The 13561-nt window shown below is 35.2% G+C and overlaps 1 long non-coding RNA gene across 4 annotated transcripts in view; it reads left to right on the forward strand.

Moving 5' to 3' along the window:
• The first annotated feature begins 355 nt into the window (after positions 1-355).
• The window catches only part of LOC109385435 (uncharacterized), a 336203-nt gene continuing 322997 nt past the window's right edge, over positions 356-13561 (forward strand). For all 4 annotated transcript variants that reach the window (XR_002124622.1, XR_002124620.1, XR_002124621.1 and 1 more), the window contains exon 1: positions 356-432. This is a non-coding gene — a long non-coding RNA (uncharacterized LOC109385435). The remainder of the gene's footprint in view (positions 433-13561) is intronic.

Below are 13561 nucleotides of genomic sequence, written 5' to 3' on the forward strand. Positions count from 1 at the left end.
TGGATGTGTGTGATTATGATTCTGCTCTGAATCTGGGCTATGTGGATCTCGGGATTCAAAGTTGTTAAAAAGTGAAACTTAAAAGGCAATTCTAAGCCAATAGGCCTTGTGTGTTAGGAAAAGAGAGACAAGTGTCTGCAACAGTGTCCCCAGAAGAGGGAGATAATTGTTTTATCCCTGAGGCATGAGGAATGAGTCTTCCTAGGGGTGGTTGTTTTAGTATAGACTCAGACTAGAGTGCATAAGCTGGGGTCACCCGGGCAAGCCAGTTGTGCTGGAGGTAGTGAGAGTGAGGCCACATGACCAGAGGTAGAGGGTGTAGTCATTAACAGTATTAACAGTAGCAGTGTGGATTGTCTGCTTGAGATATGAGGCTTTCCTGGGCAGAGAGGAGTAAGGAAGTACTGCAGCAGGTTAATGGGAGGTGGGCAGGTAAGAATATTGTTGAAGAGTTAGCTAAAGACTCTTGCCACTGTAGGTATTACGCATGAGCCCTCAAATGTACTTTTCAGGCATCACCTGTGATACATATAAGGATTGAAGCTGCCCAATAAAACAAACTTCTGTGATTCTCGGCATCTTTCTGCTAGCCTTATGTCTCTGTTCCACTTGATGGTCAAATATCTAGGAGCATTCTCTATGGATGACGACTCCTCTCTCCCTCTTGATTCTGCTCTCCCTCACCACCTATAGCCAAACCCAACAGTAAGTGCTGATGATTTTGTCATTAGACTCCATGCACAATATATTCACTACTGCTGCCACCACAGTTCCCTGTGACACGGACTGCTGCAGAGCATGCGATTGCTCTTCTGGTGGACAATGTAAGTACCCATTTAATGTGGTTGCTAGGAGAAAAAGAATAATGGCTGGAGAACGTGAGTGCCAGCTCCCTTGAGAGTTGTGTTTGTTATTGCAAAAGCATGAAAATGTGATTCTCGTCTTATATGTCAGTTTTGCAAACTTGGTTAATGTGAATCTATTCTTCAGAGATCTATCCATTGCTAGTATACTAGAAAAATATATATACATGTATTTCTAAGCCTCACAGACTTAGGGTGAGGCCCTGGTCTGGGTGATCTCAGTAAGACATTATCAAAGGAAATTGGCTAGTTAGTCTGCACCAGGGCAAGGTCTCTTGGCTCCCTCTTGTAAGTCTGTAGTTACAACTGTGATTTCTTCCTCTTTTTGACTTATTTGACTGGGTAACTTTGCATGATAGGTGTTTAAATTACTTGATTGCATCTCTGTTTACTTCAAAGATATCCTGCAAATTACTTCTTTCTTTTCAAAGATAATTGGTTAAATTTCAATAATAACAAGCTACTATTAGACTGGATTCTGTGAAATATTTAACAGTTTTGAATATTGCCCATTTCTGATTTAGTGATGCTAACAATGGACTCACTTGCAGTGAAAGCTACATCTTTATCTGAACTTAATATTCCTTGATATTGTAAAGGAACCAATTGTTTGTAGTAAATATTATTTTCATCAAGTCTCAAAATTTTTAAATCAATATGAGGGTGTTCATCAACCATTATCACAATCCCATTATCCTTATTTTACTTCATTGTATTTTCTTCTTCCCCCCCCCCCTTTAAATAGCTTGCCTTTCCTAATCTAGGTGCTTTATAAAACATGTTAAAATTTTCTTAAAACCACTCTGATTTTATTTAGTCATTACATTTGGAAAATATTTTAATGCTTGTTCTATCCAGTTAGAAAATGCTGCTTATCTTAAAATATAAAATCATATGTATGGCTTTCTTAGATTTCCTTTTAAATGGTTCCTGTAGTATTCTCCAACAGAATGAAAATTAAAAACTTGGTGATTTTCCCTATTTTAGTTTTAACTATTTTACTAGTTGTTCATATACAATGTAAAGTATACAGTGAATCCTCACTTAACATCATTGATAGGTTCTTGTAAACTGCAACTGTAAACAAAATGATGTATAATAAAACCAGTTTTTCCATAGGCTAATTCATATAAATAAGAGTTAATTTCCTATGGCATGTTTCTGGTCACAAAGGCATCACTAAACCTCTAAAGACCCCAAATACTTCTAATATTAAATATTGAAATACATGTGAGCTATGCATACATCAAAGAAAGACTAATTAAAAAAGTAAGAGGATGATTTTCCCACCTGCTTGTTCTACTTCAGGGTAGTGAGTGGCTGGCTGCAGCCTATCCTGGCCGCTCAGGGTGCCAGCAGGACCCATCCTGGGCAGGACAGCCTTCCATCTCAGGCGGCACTCACACCCCCACATTCACTCCGACTGGGAAAATGTAGATATGCCAATTCACCTAACTGCACATCTTTGGGGTGTGGGAGGAGACCGAGTACCCAGAGAAAATCCACACAGACATGGGGAAAAGGTGTGTACTCCACACAGACAGTGGCCCTATTCCAGAATTGATGTTTTTTTTCCCTCATTGATGTTATAAAGAAACAATATTGAATGAAAGGACATTCTCTGAGGACCTGCTGTATAACTAAATGTTTCTTATCTCAATTGTTTTAGAATATTGGTTTATTCAGGAGTTTGATAAAATAGTTAAACTACATAACTCATTGAATTAATTATATATATATATATATATATATATATATATATATATATATATATATTCTTATGTATCTTACATAAGATGGAGTAAAATTGCTTCCTAACAGAGCCATGTAATTAAAGAAATCTAGCTTAAGGGTGACTTTTGAGCATGAGCAATCGTTAACTTTTGAATTTCTTTACCTTTGAAATAGTTTAGAAAAATTAATTAGCTCGATAACGCCAACCATTTAAAATGAGTAAATTTAATATTACCTTGTCTATTTACTTATGGAAATTTTCTATGTATAAATGCTATTATTCTATCACATTGTATATTTTTGAAATAATACAATAGTATTTTGATGTATTCGACACACTAACTCTAAGGAACTATTTTATATTGTCTTAATAATTCTTTTAACATTGCTATGAAGTATAGGATAAAATGAGTGGCATTTATTGTCATCTTCATTTTATAGTTAAAGTATCCAATGAAAAAGGTGACTTAGTTTTTCCCAAACTAAAAAAAAAAAAAATCAAACTTGTTGTATAACAAGGAAAGATAATATTGGGCTTCAGCTTTCCAAATCTTCAACCAGTATATAAATAAGCTACAGCTTTATTAAAGTCACTAAAGTTTTGTACAAGTGTGCAAATACAAATATATTTTTATATCATACACACACACACACACATATATTCCATTCCATTTCATTTTATTTCAAAAATAATTTTCAGGAAACTTAATCATTGTTATGAAATATGTACACTCTCTGTCTTTCTCTGCCATCTATCTCCATGTGTGTCTATTAATGTATCTCTCTAATTTACCATTTTAAGTTCTTAAAAACTGTACTTAAAATCAGTGAAGAGTCACTAAATGTAAAAAAGGTTTATTAATTTTAATGGGAAATTATTATGCATTCTACCTGGACAAAATTACCAAATATTTTTTATTGATATAAATATATATTTAGTTTAAATTTTAAAAGAAGAAAATGAAAATGACATGATGTAAGCAGTGATTTAGAAAGACTTACTTGGCAGCTGGGTATATGATGGATTGGAAGGGGAAGACTGAAGGCATATTAGGCAGTTTGGGTTGTTAGAAATGGACCGACCACACAAGCTGTAAAAAGGTCCTAACAGCAGAGTGGTGATGGTGCTTTTCAATTAATGTTCCATCAGTCATGCAGACTTTGACAATTTACATGGGAGGAAAGCAGATTATCTAATTGAGTGCTCTGCTCAAGATTAGAGGCTTTCAGACTTTTTTTACAGAAGTCATATTAATAAATATATTTTATGTCATGACTCTGTGCACATGCATGCGGACATGTGCATGCACAATTGAAATAAAAATTCACAAACATAACGTTGTCTTGTCATACACAATGCTATTCTATTCTGTTTTTTTATTTCAGTTAAAAAATACCAATCACAACCTTTCACATGATTTATAGCCTACCAAGGAGTCATATTCCACAGTTTGAAAAACACTACCCTAGTCCAAACAATTTGAGTGTCTCACTAAGTCACATATACCTGAGATCATGCAATTCACTGTATACCTATCTAACCATCTACCAAGAGTTTAACACTAAGACTTAAAGCAACTAATTTAAAACCTGGAGAAATCATGACTTAAGAAACGTATCTCTTTCAAATGCTATCATTTGAAAAGGTACCTACCTGAGATCAGACTACTTCAATAACCTCAGATATATCACTCTGCCAGCAAACATGACACTGCCAGAGTAATCTGCCTAGGCCTTCCATGGTTCTCTACTGCCTAGTGGAAAACATAAAACACCACCTCCCCACAAAAAACCATATATATATAAACAAAAACGGAATATGGCAAAGGTTAATTATACTTGTTATTTTTGTCCTTTCTATGCTATTTTCATCACAAATATTTCAACTTTTGGAAGCTAGTAGTTATATATTTCCAAATAAAATTGTATCACAGAAAAACACTTTTAGGTAAAACTAAAGACTCTGCATGAGAAGGCTTTTAAACACTAAAATTGCTCATACACATCAGCTAAAATAACCATAAAAAATACACTAAAAGACACAATTTGAGTTCATCCAAACATGCTATGCTATTCAAATTTATTTCCTTTTTAATAGAAACTATTGTTTCAGGTAAATTGGTGAAAGTGTCTTTGCCTGAACTCAAAATGTCAAACTGTCATTTCTTATACCATGTTTATTTCATATTGTGTGTGTATGTGTGTTTGAAAAGTCATAATAATCCCCCAATTGAGTAGTTTGAAAACTAGCATAACTTTTCAAGAGACATTATATTGAAAAGTTATCACTTGAATGGTCATTATGTGAGATAACTCAATATTTCTCATGTTCAGGTCAGTAAATCACATCACTCTGAAGAACTCAGAAATAAAATTTTTCTTAATTACTCAAAGTGGGACTTAGGAAAAGAAAAAAATAGTATTTCATGCATGAATCCTGGCTGTACTGTTTAGAAAAAGCAGGGAGGGACTAACATGCAAAATGTTCAATATATAAGGAGAAAGTGACTTATCTAGTATGGTCCTAGTTGGAAAGATATACCATTTAATACAGTTTGATACTGAGTGTTCATTTATGCTGCTATGTTATTGAAAGTCATTCTGGGCTAACAATAATCAGCTTTGAGTGACCCACAGTTTCCAGGGTTAGAAAGTGATGTTCTCAGTAAACAGATGTTTCCTGTAAATTTATAAAAGAGAATATGACCCAGGGCATAAATCCAATCATTTTTCAATGGAAGCTGTGACTCTCCATGAAAAGGGAGCTTCCAGTGTTCCTTAGCAAGTGTGGTCAGGCATTAATGCAAGGGAGTTAATAGAAGTTACTCAGTAATAATCTGAAGTGTTTATACTGCTGACCCAAAGAAGCAGTCATCCAAATAGCTATTTGGTGCAGACAAAGAAGAGTGCAGATTAAGCAAACCAAATTTTAACTATTATACTTTGTTAGACTGGAGTGCTCAAAATTATTAAAGAATCATTTACTTAACTGCCCAGGGAGTTTTGATTAGAGCAATTGTCAGGTTAAGTAAGTTACTGTTGGAAAGCTTTGCATGGACATGGCTATTCAGAGGACTACCACAATTTCTATTTCTGGATTTCTTCTATAGGATATTCATGGGCCTAAACTAAACACATGCAACTTTCATTTTATTTAAATAGAAGTTGACAAACTTTCTTCCATGTTGCCACACAGCCTGATTAATTTGAAGATATGTAGAATATTTTTAAAGATTTTTATTAAAACATAGCTAACATACAATGTTCTATTAGTTTCATGGGTAGCCACAGTTATTCAACATTTATATACCTAAAGAAGTGATCACCATGATAAGTCCAGCAACCATCTGACACTGTACCACTCTATCATATTATTGACTATATTCCCTATGCTGTGTATCACATCCCCCTGACTTATTTAAAGTCACCTTAGTTACCCTTTTTAGATTTTTCAATTATAGCTGACATTCCATATTATTTCATATGTACAAAATAGTGGTTAAACATTTATGTAATTTAAGAAGTGATCTTTCTGACTAGCCTAGTACTCACCAGGCACTATACATAGTTATTACTATGTTATTTACTATATTCCCTATGCTTTCTAGTTATTACAATATTACTGACTTTATTCCTTATGCTATACCTTACATCCCCCTGACTACTGTGTAACAACCAATTTATACTTCTTTAATTCCTTCCCCTTTTTTCACCCACACATGCAACCCCCATCTCATCTGGCAACCATCAAGATGTTTTCTGTATCTATGAGTCTTCCTGTTTTATTTGTTTGTTTGTTTGTTTTGTTCTTTAAATTCTACCTATAGGAGAAATCACATTGCGCCTGACTTTCTCTGTCTCACACTCCACTGAGCACAGTACCCTCCAGGTCCATCTACTCCACTGCAGATGGCAAGAATCGATTCCCTTCCATGGCGAGCATTATGCCAATGTATGTACGTACCACCTCCTCTTCATCCACTGACGGACACCCAAGCTGCCTCCACATCTTGGCCATTGTAAACAATGCTGCAATTAGCATATAGATATAGGTGTCCCCTTGAAGTAGCATTTTTAGTTGTTTCAGATAAATACACGGAAGCGGGATTACTGGGACCTCTGTCTCTTGTTATAGCCTTTTTAAAAAAGTCTGTTTTGTCTGGTGTAAGTATTTCTACCCCAGCTTTTTGAGTGTTTTTTTTTTTCTTGAAATATCTTTTTCCCATTCCTTTACTTTCAGTCTGTGTTTGTTTTTTGATCCGAAGTGAGTCTCTTGTGGGCAACTATGTAAGAGTTTTGCTTTCTTACCCATTCTTGTTTTCTAATCCATTCAGCCACCCTATGTTTTTTATTGTTGCATTTAATCCATTTATGTTGAAAATAATTGTTGATAGATATGCAGTTATTTTATTTATTTATTTATTTATTTATTTATTTATTTATTTATTTATTTATTCATTCGTTTGTTTGTTTTTTTGTTTGTCTTAAAGAAGTCCCTCTGAGATTTCTTGTAATACTGGATTGCTGGTGATGAAATCCTTTAGCTTTTTCTTGTCTGGGAAGCTCTTTATCTGCCCTTTAAATTTTTTTTTTAAGATTTTTTTTTTAATTGGGGAATTGGGGGGATGGGAACAGTGCTGGGGAATTGGGGGAAGGGGAACAGACAAGTTGCTGTCATTTTTGTTCAATCTAGTTGTGGAGGATGTTGCTTCACTGGCCCAAGTTGGCACCGTCATTGCGCTCTTCCCTGGTGAGGCATATCAGTCGCCGGCTTCTGGATGGCCGCTCACGCTGGCTGCTGGCTACACATGGTAGCCCATGGCAACCCACTGCCACAGGGTCTGCAGCCTACACCATCGCCGGTGACTCATGGCAACCCAGCTCCAGGTTGAGCTATTGTTCAGCATCTTAGCTGTGGAGGGCAGTGTCACTGGCCCTCATATGTGGGATCCGAACCAGGGCCCTCTGGCATCCCAAGCGAGTTCTTAACCATTGCGCCACTCGGCCTGCCCCTGCCCTTTAATTTTAAATGATAGCTTTGCTAGGTAGAGTAATCTTTGTTGCAGGTTCTTGCTTTTCATCACTTTGAATATTTCCTGCCAACCCCTTCCATGAGGTTTGGTAATACCACAGATGAGATAGGACAATCTGTCTGGTTATCCATTATCTGTCCACCTTAGTTACCAATGAACACTGTTGTTTCAGTGGGTAGTGTCCTTTCATCTCCACTGTTCTCTTGTGACCTGTCTAGGGCATAGGAATGTTTGGCAAGCCTGGGGTCTCCAGGCCTCGTTCACTCCCCAGTGAACCCCAGGCTGAGTGATTACTTCAAGCTCCTAACACATCTTCTATACTGTGGAACCCATAGATCTCTCTCTCTCTTTAGTCTTGCAAAGTCCTTAAAACAAAGAAATTAAGAAAAAACAAACACCTATTACCAGCTTAAATGGAGAAATGAAAAAAAATCAGAGAAAAGCAAAATTGGATGCATCTAGAATGTCTTTCAACATTATTTTAAAATAAAATAAAACGTCATTATTTTGAAGACACTCCACCCTTTGACCATGCACTCACCTACCTGGCACTACTTATTTTCTATTTACAGTTTGAAACTTACCAATATACTTTTCACATGGCATAATAAAAAAATATGTCATTCATAAGTGAATGTTATGTGATTCTTCTGCTACTGTTCCTGCCTTAGCTCCCAGTATATTCCTTGTTGCCCCCTCTGACATTGCATATTAAAGAGGAATTGGTGAAATGCCCATTTTTGCTAACAGACGTTACATCCAGTGTTTCCATCTCCTTCTTCTTTCCCGCCAAAACCCCATTGGTGCCAGTCTGGAATTGGCACCAATAGCAAACAGGAGTCATACTTGATGCAAGGAAAAATGTTGAGTATATTGCATGAAGAGGATGCTTAAAATTCATTTAAATAAACTGCATTATTTAGTTCAAATATTAAATGACATTGGGATACACTGATGACTGATAGCTGTTAAAATCATTTTTTAATTTAAACTTTCCTAATTTGAGAAAAAGTTTTCTGTACAAGGTTGTGGTGTATTATCTCTCAAAAAAAGTATATCTCTATTATACCTTAGGGAAAAGTGTATCAAAGTCACCAGAGAAATACAACTCAAATATGACTAATTGCTTCAAATTAAGAAAAAGTTAAATTCCATATTAAAATATTTTTTCTGTCACAGGAAGAATATTGCCTTTGAGGTAATTAAGTGTGTTAATAATAAAAGAAATTGTTTTATGTTTATGTAAGGACTCAATATTCACAATTTTTTAACTTTTATCATTTGATCTTTGTAACATCTTTATGAGATAGGCAGAGAAGGTATTAAAATGATCAATTTTCAGATGAAGAAATCCAGGCTTAGAGAGGCTAGATCAGAGATATGACCAAGGCTACAGAGATTATAAGTGCTTGGCCCAGAACCTCAAATCTGGGCTTTTGATTCAGACCCAATGCTCTTTTCGTTTATAACCTGTTTTCAGGGTTACAAATACCATTCACTCTGCATGCCAACTCTGATGAACTAGAAAGTATGCTTGAGATAAGCCTTGAAGGGTCCAGGGAAGATAGCCAGTTGAGGATAGGACCTTTCAGGTAAAGACAACCATATAAGACCCAGTGATAGAAGGCTACATATGGCATTCAGATGTCTCCAAGTGTTTCTCTTCATTTTGTATTTGACGCCTTAATGGAAAACCCTCTTCTGATGATGTCAGACTCCTTTGAGCCTCTATATGACACACTACAACTGGGTCTCCATACTCATGTCAAGCTTCTGGATTATTTATTCAAAGTTACTGCCAGGTTAACCTGATGACAGTTACCCAGTGATATGTCTTTCTAGAAGCTTGTTCCAGATAATTAGAGAAAGGCTTCATCATGCCTAGTAACTATGACATATTTTCTGATTTTATGTCAAAATCATGAGTAGAATGAATAAGCCTCCTTGGTAATGAGGTTCAAAATATTGATATTTAATTAAGAGGTTTTAGAGATTTCCCATATTTTCAATTATGATAGTTGTGTCTCTGATGAGATTTAACATGATGATAACAATTATTATTATCTTAGCCAATATTATTTTGCCCTTGCTATATTTCATGAACTTTAAAAAAATTACATGAATTTATCTATTAAAAGTACTTATAATCCTTATAATGGCATACTTATCTCCATTATATAAATGAGGTGAATTAAAATTAGAAATATGAAAGAACTTTATAAAGTCACAGAGACATTAAGAGATGGAACAGGATTGCAAACCCATGTCTTTCTGTCCCCAGATATGAGTTCTCTTAACCATCGTTTCTTGTATCATAGTTACTTAAATTTGAAGGTAAAATGAGGAAAGCAAAGAAGAAAAAGAGCCTGCATGTACATAGCAGTGTCAACAATATTTTTCCATAGAAAAGTATCATCTTAGGATGTAAAAAAAAAAAAGTCTTTGCTCAATACATATTTATTAGCGTATGTAAACAAGTCAGGTTGGTTGCATTGTTTTCAGTCTATTTCTGCAATAATTTTCTTCTGGTAACTATACTTATAATGATTCCATTTTATATTCTTATCTAAGAGTTGTTTTAGAGTATCACTCCCAAGTTAGTCCTTTAGGCCATATTTGCCACAAGAACATGCTGGAACTCTGGTGAGAACCTTGATCAGGGGGGAAAAAAAATGCCTCCTATTCCTCAACATGGCCTGATTTCTGTAAAGAAGACTGGACTACAGAAGCTTATATACTCAGACTCCTTTTGGTTTTTCTAAGGCTTGGTTTTTGTTTTACTGCCAATAGCTATTAATATAGTTTCCTTTGATTTCCAGAATATTGCCTGGTAAAAGATTATTAATGTGGCAAATATCTGGTGAGCATTCAACTTTCTTCCTTCAGTGAAGATCTGTTATATGTGAGGTTATCCTGATTGACAGGGATGTATCTAAGAGCTATAGCAATTCATAATCACTCACATGTTGATTTCTGCCAAGACAGAAAACAGGGTTTTCAATAGATGACTACCATATGGCTATTGGAGAGATTTTGGTTATGTTCTAATATGATGATCAGAAAGGCACTCAAGAAAATGAAAACTATTTGCAATGAAGTTCTGTACTCCTTGTCTTGAAATGAGCATAGTGATAGCTTTGGAGTATTACATATATGTAAGTGAAGTATTCAACAGAGTACCAAACAAAAGTATGTAATCAGTATTTTGCCCCAAGATATTTCATTATTCCTTTAACCAAACAATTTGAATTATTAAGCATTTACCTTTTGGGGAAACTTATGCTTCCTCTATAGATGCACTCAAAATTTGATTGTTTTTGATTGACCCATGGATATAATTGTAAAAATAAACTACTTCACTATTTTACTTCTCTCTTTAGAACTTTGCAAGAGGCTCAGGCCTGAGTTCTATCAATTTTAACACTACCATGCAATTTTAATAAACCATACTTAGGAGCCAAAATTAAGTGCTTCCTGAAAATAGGTTATTATAAAGTAGATGGATTTCCTATGCAGCGATGTTAGCTTCCTCTTGACCTGAGAATTCCTTTGTACCTTAATTAAAGAGTAGAGCCATGAACACTAAGAAAGGCACTGACATAGAAAAGGGAAATATAATACATTCCTTCAGGATTGCTAGTTTTTGGTCTAGGGCTTATCCAACAAGCCATTTTCCAAGTGTTTATTAAATCAAGCAAAACAGTGTTTTTCACGTGTCTTACTGCTTCTAGAATCAAATCAATTCAAAATAGGTGAGGAAGGGAAGTGTATAAATCACAATTTACATTGAGAAATTGATTCCTTTCCCCAAATGAAACCATGCTCTCTGTCAGAGTGCAGGAACATCAAAGCAACTATGAACAATGAGAATGAAAACAGAGGTTTTGAAATGGAAATTGAACATTGAATGCTTTGCTTATGGCATATAGGATGTTACTACCGATAAAAACAGTCCCCTTTCTGATTTTTCACATTAGGATGATTTAGCAATTTTGTTAATTTTCATTGCTCTTTAATGTATTTATATTTTTTATCATGTAATATTTGAAAGTTTTTTGAGACATTTAAGGCAAAATCAAGACCCTTTAAATTAGTGCTGGTTTTTGTTTTGGTTTGGATATTTCATAATAAAAATGCCTAATTCTATGGGTTTATAGACACACTGATTTTTAGCTAGCCACAGGCCTTGTGTGCAGTCTGTGTTGCTCTAAAGAGTCAAGTGTGGTCCTCTTCAGGCCTATACTTTTTGACCTGACACTGTAATGTTCAATTTATAAATAAGTTGTATACTCTAGATTCCAAATGAAGATTGAACACTTACATTTGATTATCTTTGTAGGTCTTAAATTGTAGCTCAAGTATAAGAGAGTTCAAGATCTTTTTCTATTTGCAGATATTTTTAGAACTGTAGTTTTTATACTTTAATGATTATATATCTTGTGAAATCTCATGTGGTGAAAAATGATTCAAGTATTTAAGTTTTGTATAATTAGTAGTGCATCATTTATCTGAGCATTTGAAAAAATTATTTGTTTCCACATTTCATTTTGACAAAATGAGGCCTTTCATGAGGTGTGACAGCAAGGGTAAAAGATAAATACCCACGTTTTAAAGTTCATATTACAAGTTTGGGCAAATTTGCTGTCAATTTACATAAAAAATTAAAAATCTAGTCACTAGTTGAGTAGCTTTTAGTCAAGAAAATGCACATGCAATATACAAGCTACATTTTGTAATTATATTCACATACTCTTTTTATGTCGGTGTGTCTAAGTGTGAGTATTAAATATTGGGTTGTCAGAAAAGTCATGATGCATTTTTGCAACGAGAAACAAAATGTACGTCATGGCTTTCCCGACAACCCAATATATGGCAGAAGAAATTTTCAAGAGTAAGCTGGCATTTGGAAATATATCATAAAAGAAAAATGATTTTTTCTCATGATAACCCAAGTAGATATGTGTTATTTTGTTTAGTTTTAGTATTTTCATTGTAAAAGCTTCAGTTTGTTAAGGGCAGTCAGGAGTGGTTCTGCATACTGTTGGTATTGCTTCTATTTTTCCCTCAAATCCCCCTCACCCAGCTCTGTGCCCAGTGAGACTGACAGCATGGTTTGCATCAAAGGACTTCCTTATCCACTGGTTTCCTGTTTGGTTAAGCAAACGAAGGTCTTTAGTAAGGGATCAGAATGAGGTATGCTGCTTCCTCTCTGTAGCTTAGCTAAGCGCTGGCTGCATCCCATGGTCACAGGTAGAAACTCCTATGGACAGCCCTCTCCTAACAATGCTCCCTCTCCACTGCTAGTAGTGCAACCTGTCTTCTCTCCTGAAGAACTACATATGATGAAAGCATCCAGTGTTATGAGACCCAGGGTATTGCAGTATATTTTGTGATTTTCCTACATCTTATCCACACCTTTGTAAGTGGTCCTTTCATTACACTTTCCACAAATTATACAATTAGAGTATGTCACATATTCCCTGTCAGTACCCAGATACATACACATACTCATGCAGAAGGTGATAGAATAAATATATGTCCTCCCTAATCTACTCATATTTCTTTACAGACTGGGCAGTTCTTTGACTCTAGGAAATAGATGAATATCCATTTTAGGATTTTCTCCTTCAACTTCATGGCCACTCCCTATGAGGCATTGATGATCTCTCCTAGATGTTCTAGGCTTTTGTTTTAGGCTTTTACCAATGAATCAAGTCCAGCTCAAATGTACCCATACTCCCTGTGCTCCTAGTCAGAACTAGATTCTGTCCTTTGATGTTATCTTTGTGGCTCTTTGTTTAAAAAACACCTAAAAACTGTCTCATTCCCTAGAGTATTAGAGCTAAGTCTTTACATGTAGGTTTCTTAAAACCAAAGACTTTCAACAAACATGTACTGAATATCAGACAAGGGGTTGTGCTCAATGTATGC

This window comes from Hipposideros armiger, unplaced genomic scaffold, assembly GCF_001890085.2.
Source record: "Hipposideros armiger isolate ML-2016 unplaced genomic scaffold, ASM189008v1 scaffold_115, whole genome shotgun sequence".
Taxonomy (NCBI): domain Eukaryota; kingdom Metazoa; phylum Chordata; class Mammalia; order Chiroptera; family Hipposideridae; genus Hipposideros; species Hipposideros armiger.